The 12,456-nt window shown below is 39.3% G+C and overlaps 1 long non-coding RNA gene across 1 annotated transcript in view; it reads right to left on the bottom strand.

The window, feature by feature from the left end:
- Positions 1–10,730, bottom strand: part of LOC125440299 — a 30,660-nt gene extending 19,930 nt beyond the window's left edge. Inside the window, exons 1-2 of the long non-coding RNA XR_007245663.1 lie at positions 10,520–10,730; positions 1,578–1,726 (exon numbers count right to left, since the gene is read on the bottom strand). This is a non-coding gene — a long non-coding RNA (uncharacterized LOC125440299). The remainder of the gene's footprint in view (positions 1–1,577; positions 1,727–10,519) is intronic.
- Positions 10,731–12,456: the final 1,726 nt, after the last annotated feature.

Raw genomic sequence — 12,456 nt, 5'->3', positions numbered from 1 at the left:
GTGAGACCCAGAAGCCATGTGGAAGTCATAGCCAAACCAGGATGTTTCACTTCCTTAACACAGGATATATTGGCCGTGGGAAAATCGCCTTAGATTGCTACACTGACAAGAAGTGAGCTGGTTTTCTCATTGTGTAAATTAACAAAGAAATAATCAACAGAAATGCTTGTTTGTCTTTTATGAGAGGCAATTTCAGAAATGCCATAGCAACTATGAATTCTTTTTGTTGAGATGTTTTTACTTTGTTTCACAGCTGTCCAAAAGTTTTCTATAAATCACATGTCAAACTTTCCCCTTTAAATCAAATGGACAAATGGGTAGATCTTATGCACTCATTTCCATTAAAAGCATGGGTCTTCCTGATAATTTATTGCTTAGGTTATTTCTATGAATTGCTGCTTAACCTCCCTTATATTAAAAAGGGGACAGGATATTGGAGTTTTCGTAATGCTAATCTTACTAATGGCCAAAAGAAGATGATTCAGACATGTTTTATTATATTTTGTCATGGCCCATGCATTTTTGAAAAGGAAATCAATGATTAGTCCAAGTTAGGTCACATAACTTGGCCCAATCAAGGCAGGTTTTGAAAGGCAACTAACAATATTAATAGGAATTTCTTTATTCCGCTGGTTGAATGGATTGAAGTTATTATATGGTGATTCTTATAATTTCTTAAAACAGAATCAGAATAGGTATAGGCCTCTCTACTGAAGGGAGCCCTTGAGTACTTTATGAGGTGATTTTAGCAATTTAATACCAGATGCTCCGTGCAACTGCAATGGATGGAATCATCATTCTTCTGTAAATTTCCTAGGGGAAGGATTACAAGTCTTGAAAGGGATCTTAGTTTTTTCAATCAGAGCTCTATTGCAGCACAATGGTAAACAAATTTACTTTGAAGTAAATGCATTGTCTTCAATGGAATTTACAGTTATACCCATTGAAATGGATGGACTTAGAAGAAGTAATTCTGTTTAGGATAACACTGGAATGGTTTTTAGACTCTACTTTCCTCTATTTTTAACAAGTCTCTGTGCCTTACAAACCCTTTCCCTTACCCTCCCAACAACAGGCACCTTATGAGATAGGTGGGGCTGAGAAAGTTCTGAAAGAACTGGGACTAGCTTAAGGTGACCCATCAGGCTCTATGTGGAACAGCGGGAAACAAACCCAGTTCACCAGATAAGAGTCCACTACTCTCAACCACTACACCATTCTGGCACTTAGCCAACCATATTAGTCCAAATGTAAAATCCAAAAATCCCCAAACACCAACTTTTGAGTTTCCTGGATTTTTTCATCAAGCCAGATTTTATAAAATACAAAGAAGGGCATCTGGGCAACCTCAGAGATAACATCTGGGCGGCCTCACATGGTACCTTCAATGAGCTGTCACTGCATACACAATAGAATCGAAGAAGCTGGTTTATAGCACACAAAAAGGACTGCCTCGGCAGCGTACCCCACTATGGCAGATGCTTTCTTCTGAACAAAACCATATGAAGATACTGTTCTAAATGGGTTAGAACAACAGCTGTTTATTGTAGGTGAGCATTCTCTGATATGGTTCCTACCTTGTGGAACAGCTCACCAGACAAGGTCAGGAAAAATGTATCGTCGAAGGCTTTCACGGCCAGAATCACTGAGGATCCTCTGAAGATGCCAGCCACAGATGCAGGTGAAACGTCAGGATAAAAATGCTACTAGAACATGGCCATACAGCCTGGAAACCAAACAACACCTAAGGTCAGGAAAGCTTTCACATTTCTATCATTTTACCAAAGGTGTAAAAAAGAATAATTCAGGGGGGTGTTCTTGCAAAGGAATGGGAATGTGGCAAAGTGGGTATTAAGAGGTCACTTCTTATATTAGGGACAGGCTTCTAGCTTGAATTGCCTGTGGACATTTTTAGGCAGCATTTTCCTTTTTTTTCTTCTCTGCCATCCTCCTGCATTGTTTCCATCACAGTATTTGGGTTTTTAATTTCATTCTTTTGTAACGGTGTAATTCGATATCACATTTTATTGCTTGTGACTCAATCCAGTCTCATAGCATTGTTAATGTATATATTTTTATTTGCATTGCTTTTATAACTGTGTAATTTTTTTGTGAGTTTTCTCAAGGAACACGGATAAAATGGAGGCAGTAGATAAACAAGCAAATGCTATTTTGATCTCAGTAACATTAAGAATTCAGTTTATTCTGTCCATATTTCAGTCTCCTGTAGCAACATTTGGCAGCACAATTGGTACTGTGAAAGCCCGTCCAATGATAGTTTATGATTAAAGTGAACATTTTACATATAGAATGCATCTAATTTTCCATTGTTGGACAGGTATGATTGATTAATTATGTACAACAGATGTGATCTAGAGCTTCATACACTGGGGGTTCCTACTCTCTTTGTGAAGAGTGCATGCTGAACATATATATTTCCTTCATGTAAGTGAAGCTTTCTTCTGTTCATAGACAAGAACAATGGTCTACTTGCACAAAACATCACATCTACATTGGAACTGGATAGCAGCCATTTTGTTATTGTACTGCTTTATTCTGCCTCAAGGATATATAGCACCCATAATCCCAATCTTAATGGCCACTTTACTCTTGTGACCAGCAATATTGTTGGCCAAGGTAAGAGGGGAGAAGAGAAATTGTATCTTTAAAGAGTGATTTGAGAAAGTTTCCCATTTATTGCTTTGTATCTTTTAGGTTTAATAGTACTTGTTTTTCCCTCATGTGCCATTTAGAAACTCTTAAATAAAGGACACTTATGCCTGCTAAGGGAATTGATGCAGTTCACCAAAATAATTTCATTCCACTGGATAGCAAGGCATGAAAAGCTATATTTCATCTTTTCATTCTGACCACATTCTGCCAGGGTATTACATTAATTCCCCTTTGTCTTCCATTAAGTGATTGGCATTTACTCAGTTTTCAATGCTGAAGTTACTTTAAGTACATGTTGAGTTAACTTTCCCCTTATTTGGATTTATATCAAAAGTTCTCATAACTATTGTGAAGCTGAAAAGAGTGTCTGGAGTAACCCATGTTGAAAACATGTCTTTTCTGAAGTACACATTATTATTCTTGGCCTGAAAGAGAATCCTTTGAAGTCAAAAAGGAGTCCTCAAAAACAAAAGTAATCAACTATGATAAGATTACAGAAAATAAGTTGTTATTTTAACACTACGGATCTGCAGACAAAGTTTAGTGGCTTATTTTTGATCAGTAAGTGAAATTTAGCTCTTTTAGTAGTTTTGCAATTTTGTTAGCACATAAAGCTGTTCCTCCTGTCCCTAAACCACAGATGAAGTTCATACCCAGTGCCCTTTCTGACATCTTAACTCCCGCCACTTTCCTACTCCCCACATTTCCCACTGTCTGTATCAGAGTGTTCCCCTGTCTGTATCAGAGTGTAAACAATCTGTTTACAAAATTCAGTAACATCCCTCATGAGTACACCAGTGTGTCCCACAGTGAACATGAAACATGAATGAATGCACATAATTAAACTTTCACATTTTTGCATCAGAGAGCTGTAGCCCTATGAAGATTCTGGGGCACATGATCATGAGTGTGTCTGCCATTCACATTTTACACAGCACAACACATTTGCTGAGTGACAGGGGCAAATGTGTGTTGCTGCAGAATTTCTTGAATGGATGAAATTCCTTACACCCCACTTTCACTTTTGATTCTTCCTGTGGCAATTCCACTTATTTTTGTTTCTCAGCCAGAGTAGACAGAGTTGCCAGTGAGCAGTGAGCAGTGAGCACAGCTTTGCCCCAGACCTCTTCCCTCTGCCCACAGCCAGCTTGCCTAGTCTCACCCCGCATTCTCTTGTACTGCTGTGCATGCTTCCCCCTCAAGCTCACTAAATGCGTGTATCAATACATCGATAGGAACAACACAAGCAGGGTCTCTTTCTGGCTCCACCCCACCTCCCCCATTTGCTGATAACCAGGAGGGCATTTAAAAAACTTTCTTTCAGACCAGCTTCTATTTAAAAAACTTTTGCAAAGGAACACACAAGCAAGGTTTCTTTTTGCCTCCACCCCACCTCCCATGGTCTGCTTTCCTGATGATTGGAAGAGCTTTTTACAACTTTATTTCAAACAAGACTGTATTTTAAAACAATTTTCTTGGCTGCAAAAGCAGGAAGAAAGAGGGGAAGGGCGTGCAGAGGGAGAGGGATCTAGAACATGGTCTCTTTCTTTAGCAACGTGTGGTCCAGGGAATGTCTTTACCTCTTTCTTTGGGGGGAGTCGTGTTTGCAAAGGGACTACAATATCAATATACTTGCTATCACAGGTATATTGATATAAATGAAATTTAAAGGGCTTTGACAAAGCTATTTATCTTGCAATTATGGGTGTGCCTTTAAGAGGAGTTGATGGGCAGAGTTAAGAGAAACAGGATAAGCTGCAGAGACCAACAAGCTAGCTTCGGGACAGGCAGAAAATGTTTGGGACAGGCAGAAAATGGTTTGGGACAGGCAGAAAATGGTGTAAACTGAAAAATGCAAGGAGACCCCTCTGCAAGCTCATTGTGCACTGGAGATCCCCTGAAAAGCCCTGAGGTAAGCATTCAATGCTAGTGGGCCAGTCCTTTGTCATGCTAAATGTCAGAGGTTGAGAGACATACCCCAAGGTTATGCATTCTGGCAGGCTAAAATCACAAACATATTATAACAGACACAGTATGGGATGATTTTATAATTTGAAAGTTTAACATGTGCTCCTGGTTGGGAGTGTTGCTTAATTTGCATGCATATCTCTTTGCCTTTGCTTACATAATTTTCAATCAAGCAAAGACACTAGGAATGCCATGAACATTTCCATGAATGAGTTTTCCAGTCAAGCTTAATATATTCAATGGAAAGATACTATAGCAAACTGATCCCAGAATTAATTCACTGACATGGCAAATGTCATGAACCCCTTACAAACCAGTTGGCAGCTGCACAGTAGAGGGTTTGGGGGTTTTTTTTGCTTCTAGCCATACTGTTTGGTTGGTTTCTGTAGACAGTAAAATGTTGGACCTGTTGTCTTGCATCCAAGAAGGAGAATATCGTTGCAGGGAAATATGTTTTTGTTACCTTTCCGATGCAACACCACAAGCTTTTTGGAAACTTTCAGATTACTTGTTTAGCACTATGGGAGGGGGAGATATTGTGCAGGGGGAGAGACCAGTGTCTCAACCAGTGTTGAAAGTGTTTCTGATTTGTGTACAAAGAAAATAACTTTTGCTTAAAAATGTCATTAACCAGGCAATGACCCACAATGGAAGACAGAAAGGGAGATCCTGCAATGGAACCAAAACTGGAAGAAATCTGGGGGAAATGCAGAGGTAGAACTCAAAGAAGCAGCATTGCAATAATCAACCAGTGAAGCTGTGGAGCTTTCCACCAAAGCAATAGAGCCACACACTGGGATGAAATTCAGTGCATGGATAACCATAAGCAGGTCTTGACTTTCCAAGAACAAGAATAATTGGCACACTCACCAAGGCTGGCGAAAGGTATTTTGTGCCACAGATGCCACTTAAGCATCTACAGATAAGGCTAGATTTTTTTAAAAGAAAGCCCAAAGTGTGATCCTTAGAGATGGCTCTTCTCCATTGCAAAAATTGCAATAGTCTCCTACCCTTGCTCAATCCCCTGACTGAAACCAAATTACTGCCCTCTAACCCTTATCTGGATTCAGTATCAGGCTATTCACTCCTATCTAGCCTATTTCTTCCTTCACTCAAAATAACTGCTGTTCTGTTTAAAAAGGAGGAACAGAGCTGGGTGATCTATTGTCATCAACATACAGATGACACCTCATTCCAAATCCCAATAACTCCAGCCAACAGTGTCACATGGGCTTTTTTGTCACATTTGTTCTTATGGAAACATGAAGTAGTTTAAGTGCCATTCTTACAGAAACAATCATGTAGAGATATGCAGCACAAATGTGTAAGGCTGAACTAAGGCCATTTGCTACCAGAAGTAACTGGGCATGTGTCAATAAAGTACTCCACAGTACTTTTTGCATTTATTTAGTAAGGGCAAATCTTCCTCCGCTTTCTTTCTACTTTCTCCCTTACCTTGGGGTCAGAGGTAGGGAATGCAAGAGATGGGATATGGCCTAGGGAAATGGCTCTCAGTCTCATCTCCAAGAAATGCCAGCAAAACTTCTCCTGTGTGGGTGGGGGAAGGTGGGGAAGAGGGGAAAAGCCGAAGGAAGCAAAGCACATGTTTCTCTGGTCCACTTTCCCTGTGCAGGCAGGGAAAGTAATCACACTTTGCCTGCTCCTGGAAACTGTGGGTCTTTTCTGATCTGCATGTGTGGTCAGTTCTGAAAAGGGGAAACACATGCTCAATTGAGAATCTGATTCAAGGTAATGTATGCTTGGACCAAAGAGGCCATGCATGTGCAAAAGCCCCTTGCTGGAGTCCCCATAGGTTGGCTGTGACTTTTCTGGGTCTTTTCTGATCTGCATGTGTGGTCAGTTCTGAAAAGGGGAAACACATGCTCAATTGAGAATCTGATTCAAAGGTAATGTATGCTTGGACCAAAGAGGCCATGCATGTGCAAAAGGCCCAGGCTAGGCTTGAGCACTGCTTAAAAAATATCGGTAAATTTACTCTAATTACTCTAGCCTCACCTACAGGATTTGGCCAGTCTATCTCCCACCAATGATTTTCAAGGACCACAGGGCTTGAAAAGCATTGGAAGGGGGGGGGGGGAGATCCTGCATGCAGGGCTACACTAGCTCAGCCTCACATGTAGGATCTGGCCGGTCCAGCCTCCTCCAATGCTTTTCAATTCCTTCAGGATTTGAAAAGTATCAGAGTGGAGTAGATCCTGCATACAGGGCTGAGCTGCATGCAAAATCTGGCCAATCCATTCCTTTTCAATGCCTTTTCAATGCCTTTTCAATGCCTTTTCAAAGGCTTGGTGATTCAGTAAACCTGCATGAGGGATCTGGCTGAAAAGCATTAGAGGGCAATGGATCATATTGATCCAACATGCAGGATCTATCCGCTGTGATGCTTTTCAAGCCCCACTGGGCTTGAAAAGCATCACAGCGGATAGATCCTGTATGTCGGATGGATATGATCCATTGCCCTCTAATGCTTTTCAGCCAGATCCCTCATGCAGGTTTACTGAATCACCAAGCCTAACACAGACATTATAGGGATGCCATCATCCAGTTGTGCCCTCTAGATCTCCTGGAATTACAGCTCATTTACATACAGAGATCAGATCCACTGGAAAAAATGTCTACTTGACAGAGTAGACTCGGTGGCACTATATCCCCCTAAGGCCCCTTCCGCACAAGCAAAATACTGCATTTTCAAACCACTTTCACAACTGTTTGCAAGTGGATTTTGCTATTCTGCACAGCTCCAAAGAGCACTGAAAGCAGTTTGAAAGTGCATTATTCTGCATGTGCGGAATGAGCCTAAGGTACCTCCCAAGAGAGAAGGGGGCATGGATAGCCTGATCTCAACAGATCTCAAAAGCTAAGCAGGGTCAGCCAGTACTTGGAAGGGTGATTACGAAGGAAGACGCTGCCTCTTTGCTTCTCACTTGCCTTGAAAGCCCCTTGCTGGAGTCCCCATAGGTTGGCTGTGACTTTACACATACACAAGGTACCTCTTCTCCCCAAACCTTGCACTTCCTAGAATCCAACCTCCAAATCTCCAGGAATTTCCCAAACTAGAGCTGGCAACCTTCTGTGGCATCTGACTGATCCCTTCATGAAACAGGACCACTATCTAATACAGCATGACTATTAATTTATTTTTTAAAAATCTATGCAGGTTAGATACAAGCCCAGCTTTAATAGAAATATATCCAACAGTGCATCTAAAATTAAATCTGTTACCAGCACAGGGATGCCAGCCTCCAGGAGAGACCAGGGGATCCCCCCAGAATTACAGCTGAAGAAGTAGTGTTGGCTTTTGTACCCCACTTTTATCTACCTTTAAGTAGTCTCAATGTAGCTAACACCCTTTCCTTCCCAACAACAGACATCTAGCCCCAGGTCACCCATCAGGCTTCTTGTGGAGGAATAGGTTCTTCAGTTCTTCAGATTGAAGTCTGCCACTCTTAACCATTACACCATGCTGGCTCATTTCCAGACTACAGAGATCAGTTCTCCTGCAGCAAATGGATGCTTTGAAGGAAGACTCTATGGCACTGTACTGCACTGAGGTCCCTATCATTCACAGACTCTATCTCCAAATCTCCAGGAGTATCGCAACCTGGTTCTGGCAATCCTAACTTCCCATTCCTGCTGGTGGCAAAGGCGGTTGGGGTGGGGTGGGGCTGGCAGTCCTAAATAAGCAACACATATTTAAGCTGTTTTTAACCCGGAAAGGATGCTCAAAATGCCTCTCATATCAGATTTGTTATGCCTACATTAAAAATCTACATAGACCAGAAAGGTTGTTTGCATGATAAATACCTCCTCTTTCTTACAAAGACAATACTGTAAATGGTGAAATTACAGGGCAATGGCTCCTGAAATCTCACCCAAAAATTTCTCTCAAACTGCTATTCAGACCTTTTAGCCAATGTTTTTTTTAATCTAACAGATTATACTTCTTTGTATCTGCTTGGAATGGCATTTCAGTCCTATGCAAATTACTTAGAAGCAAATCTTACGAATTTCAGTGGAAAGTGGCTCCAGGTATGTTTGGCAAAGATTTCTGCTTAATTTCGTGATAGCTTCAGCTGTCCAGGTGTATTGTCCTCATTGCTCTTTTGACTGTGAATTATTTTTAATGCATTATATAAAATTTGTTATTGGTACTACCCAAGATCAGATCATAAAAACCCAATTTTAAACCAAAAATGATGCATTCAGAAAGCATATTTATATGGTGGTTAAAATGTTAGGAACAAAGAATATTTTGTGTATTGTCAAAGAAGTGTTTTAAAATTTTATTGTGTTCATAATTTTGTGTAATTTATTCCTCCCCTTCTAATTATTCAATACTTTTCCATGGTTTTGATAGTGTTCTTTTTATAATTTGCTTTTGCAAATTGTTTGGAAATGGTCAAAAAGATTTGATTTGAATTGAAAAAAGAATATTGTTCCCATTAAAAATCTTGTGGGAAATAGGATCCGATAATAGGTTTATAAATATTTGCAAGAGGCCATTTTTCAACAGTTCCTTTTGTCATCACAAAAGACAAAGATGATCAGTTTTACCGAGAGGACCGTAATAATGTTTGACTGTTGGAAAGGTAAACACTATTTCCATGAAAAATTGGTCCAGTGTTCCATGAAAACAGATACAAGTTTCTTCTGTATGTTATTCACATTAGATTAAGCAGAACTTTTATGACATAATATCCTGTGATGAAACAACTACAGGCACCATTATACATTAATCAGTTTTATTTTTAACATTCTTTTCTCTCACTTTTTTGTGCTTACAAAAACTATTCTGGAAGATATGAGAGAAAAAGTGAGTTTTTAAAATGCTAAATGGGCACTGAAAAGTCAACAGTTGCCTCATTTTCCTAGCACTGCTTTTCGCCAAAGACAACTGCAGGTGTTAAAACTGGGGCTTCCCAAAATTTCATGTACGTCCGATGAATCCATCTTTCTCTTTGCCATCTGTCACCAAGAAGGGATGATATAGAACAGTGGCAAATTCACATTCAAAGAGATGTCTTTGGGATAACAAAGAGAAAAGTTAATGGACACAGATTTACAAATTATTAATGATTTCTCTTGCCATTTTTGAAAAATGAAAGCTATCTCTCTCCCCAAACAGATTGCATTTTATTCCTCTGCAGTTTGTCCATCAGGCTTCACTCTGACAACATAATCCAAAACTAATCCAGAGCATTCAGTTTTCCTTGTTGGCTCTCAGGCACGCTGCTTAGACAAATCCTGCTACCTGTCAGCTCTCCTGTGTGTGCCAGACAGCCTGCCAGGTTAACCCCTAGGGAAGCTGAGGGACCAGCCGACTTAACCCCTACTTCCCTTCCAATAATCCACTGTAAATACATAGCGTTAACGGGCTAACTGTGCTAATCAGGGCTGGATCCTTTAAAATCTGCTTCATACACAGTTGTTAAGTACTAGGAATCTGAACATCATTGTGAGAAGAGGAGAGGTACTACATCCAAGAACACCAGCCCCCAAACAGCAGATGGATAGGACACACTGAAAGGATTTAATCCTTTAAAGCAGTGTGTGAAAACACGTGTCAAATTGCTAGGCCACCTACTTGCTTATGAATCCACCTTAATTAGCAGCACAAGATCAGAAACTCTGCAGTGCCTTTCTTTGCTCTACAATTTGCTGTTCTGTACTTTTCTCACCCAACTTTTTGTTTTGAAATCTGACGCTTTAACATCAAATGCTAGAACCACCTTAATGTCCTTTCTCCTCCACTTAGGAAATTCAGAAATCATTAAACACTTTCAAAGATTTTGAAGTCTCCTAGAAAACTGAAATGCACAGCACAACTTAAGCAGCAAAGTCTTTTCAAAGTACTCACTCTTTATTGGAAAAAAGAGGAAAAAAACACACCATTGCTCCTCATTGGAATTCAAGGCACATCACTCTTGTCGTTCTGTGGCAGCCTCAACAATCCACAGCAGAAAATCACTTGCGTAAGCACGACATGCCCAGGAGCACTTAAAAGCCGAGCTAAGCTCAGACACATGAGATCTGTAATAAAACATTGCTGAGCTCATTTAATGATTGGAAGGCATGATGTCCAGGTTAATATCTGAAGGGGGGCAGTGAAGCCCATGGGGAGTGGTCCTGAACTCTGTCATGAAGAAAACAGAGCAGAGGAGAACTTTTTGTGACTTCTGATAAGAACATTTCTTTTCACTCTGTTACAGTGTTGGGAGTCTTTCAAGAGAAAAGCAAAGTCATTGTTTCCATATTTTCATCCAAATCAGAAGTATTTAAATTATAGCACACATTAGTAATGTAGTACATATTACACATTATAATACACATTATAGTACACGTATTACACATTATACACATAGTACACATTATAGTACACAAATTATAGTACACATATAGAATACATGTTCTAATTTAAACTTTAATTAATGGATCTGGCATCTATTACCGTGAAATTAAAAGACATTTAAAACTCCCCTTTCCTATAACAGGATAAAAGTATTTATCAGTAATATTATACTAGTATCTTCCACAATTTATAGTAAATGTATGGTAATTTTTAAATGTATTTTTGCTCAACAGTACATAATAATTTGTTAGAATTGGGGGGAGATAAACACTATGAATTTCTTGCTTTTTCTTACAAATCATTTGTGTATCAGGTGGTTGTCATGAACAAAGAAAGATAATTATTTCATTTAATTGTAAAGTGCTTCCTCATATAATTAGGTTATATAGCAAGACTGCTGAAGCATAGATGGATTGGTGGATAGATAGTAAGAAAATCTTATCCCAATTGAAAAGCAAGTTAAATTCGCTTTCAAAAGTTAATATAAATTCAAAATCACAATAAATTATAGCAAAAGTGTATAAATTATTATGTAAAAGTGAACTGAGTATGAATGTTCACTGGACAGATGTTAAATGCTTTATTTGAAAATGATGTAGGCACCATTCTGGCTATGCTATTAAAGTGAATACCTTTGAGACATCTGTTTTCTAAACTATTGTCTTTTAATAAATGTGAATTTTCCAGAGTTATCCTAGGCCAAATTGAATTCACACAGAAAAAAAAAGAAACTCTAAAAAGTGTAACAGATGGCTAGTTTGCTAATCAAAATGTAAAGACATATAAGAATTAAAGTGGAAGTCTGAAAACTGCTGTCTCAAAACAATCATACTGGCTGTGAAAAGTTATCCAGTCTTTAGGGATGCTGACTAGCAAATTAATTTTGAACTAACCACATACTGTTGTTGCCTAGGAAATGCTTAATTTAAAATGAAACCTCTTTTCTTTTGTGCTTACTCTTTTGCATCAGTTCTGCAAGGAGCACATAGTATTTGCAGAAGAGCTGTAGAAGAGCAAAGCAGAGTGGCTCAGTGCGCTACACATCTTAGGCAGGGCTCAGATAATGATAATTACACAAATAACTTTTAATCTTGAGGGCATCTGATAAATTCTTCTGTGGGAAGAATTTAGAGCGCTGTCAGATGCAAAGGCTGCCATGTTTCAGTGTATTTCTACTGAATGTTGACAACATCAAGTCATTGGTTGATTATTTTTCCTTTCTGCAAATGCAGCTGGAAGATGTTCAGCCTGCTATTGATCCTGCAACTTATCAGCTCTTCACAACATATGTCTTTGTAGCTGGTGCAAAATCCAAACAACATGGAGTTGGTTCATTAACCTTTTCATATTTGGCAAGGGTGGGAGTAAAGAACAAAAGGTAGATAGCTTTAGTTTACTTATTTTTCCATTTATTCTGTTCCACATTTGGTTGATATAGATCAAGA

The sequence above is a fragment of the Sphaerodactylus townsendi genome, linkage group LG10 (assembly GCF_021028975.2).
Source record: "Sphaerodactylus townsendi isolate TG3544 linkage group LG10, MPM_Stown_v2.3, whole genome shotgun sequence".
In the NCBI taxonomy this organism is placed as follows: domain Eukaryota; kingdom Metazoa; phylum Chordata; class Lepidosauria; order Squamata; family Sphaerodactylidae; genus Sphaerodactylus; species Sphaerodactylus townsendi.
Note: the sequence above shows the minus strand (reverse complement) of the source record. Positions and strands in the feature narration are given on the sequence as shown.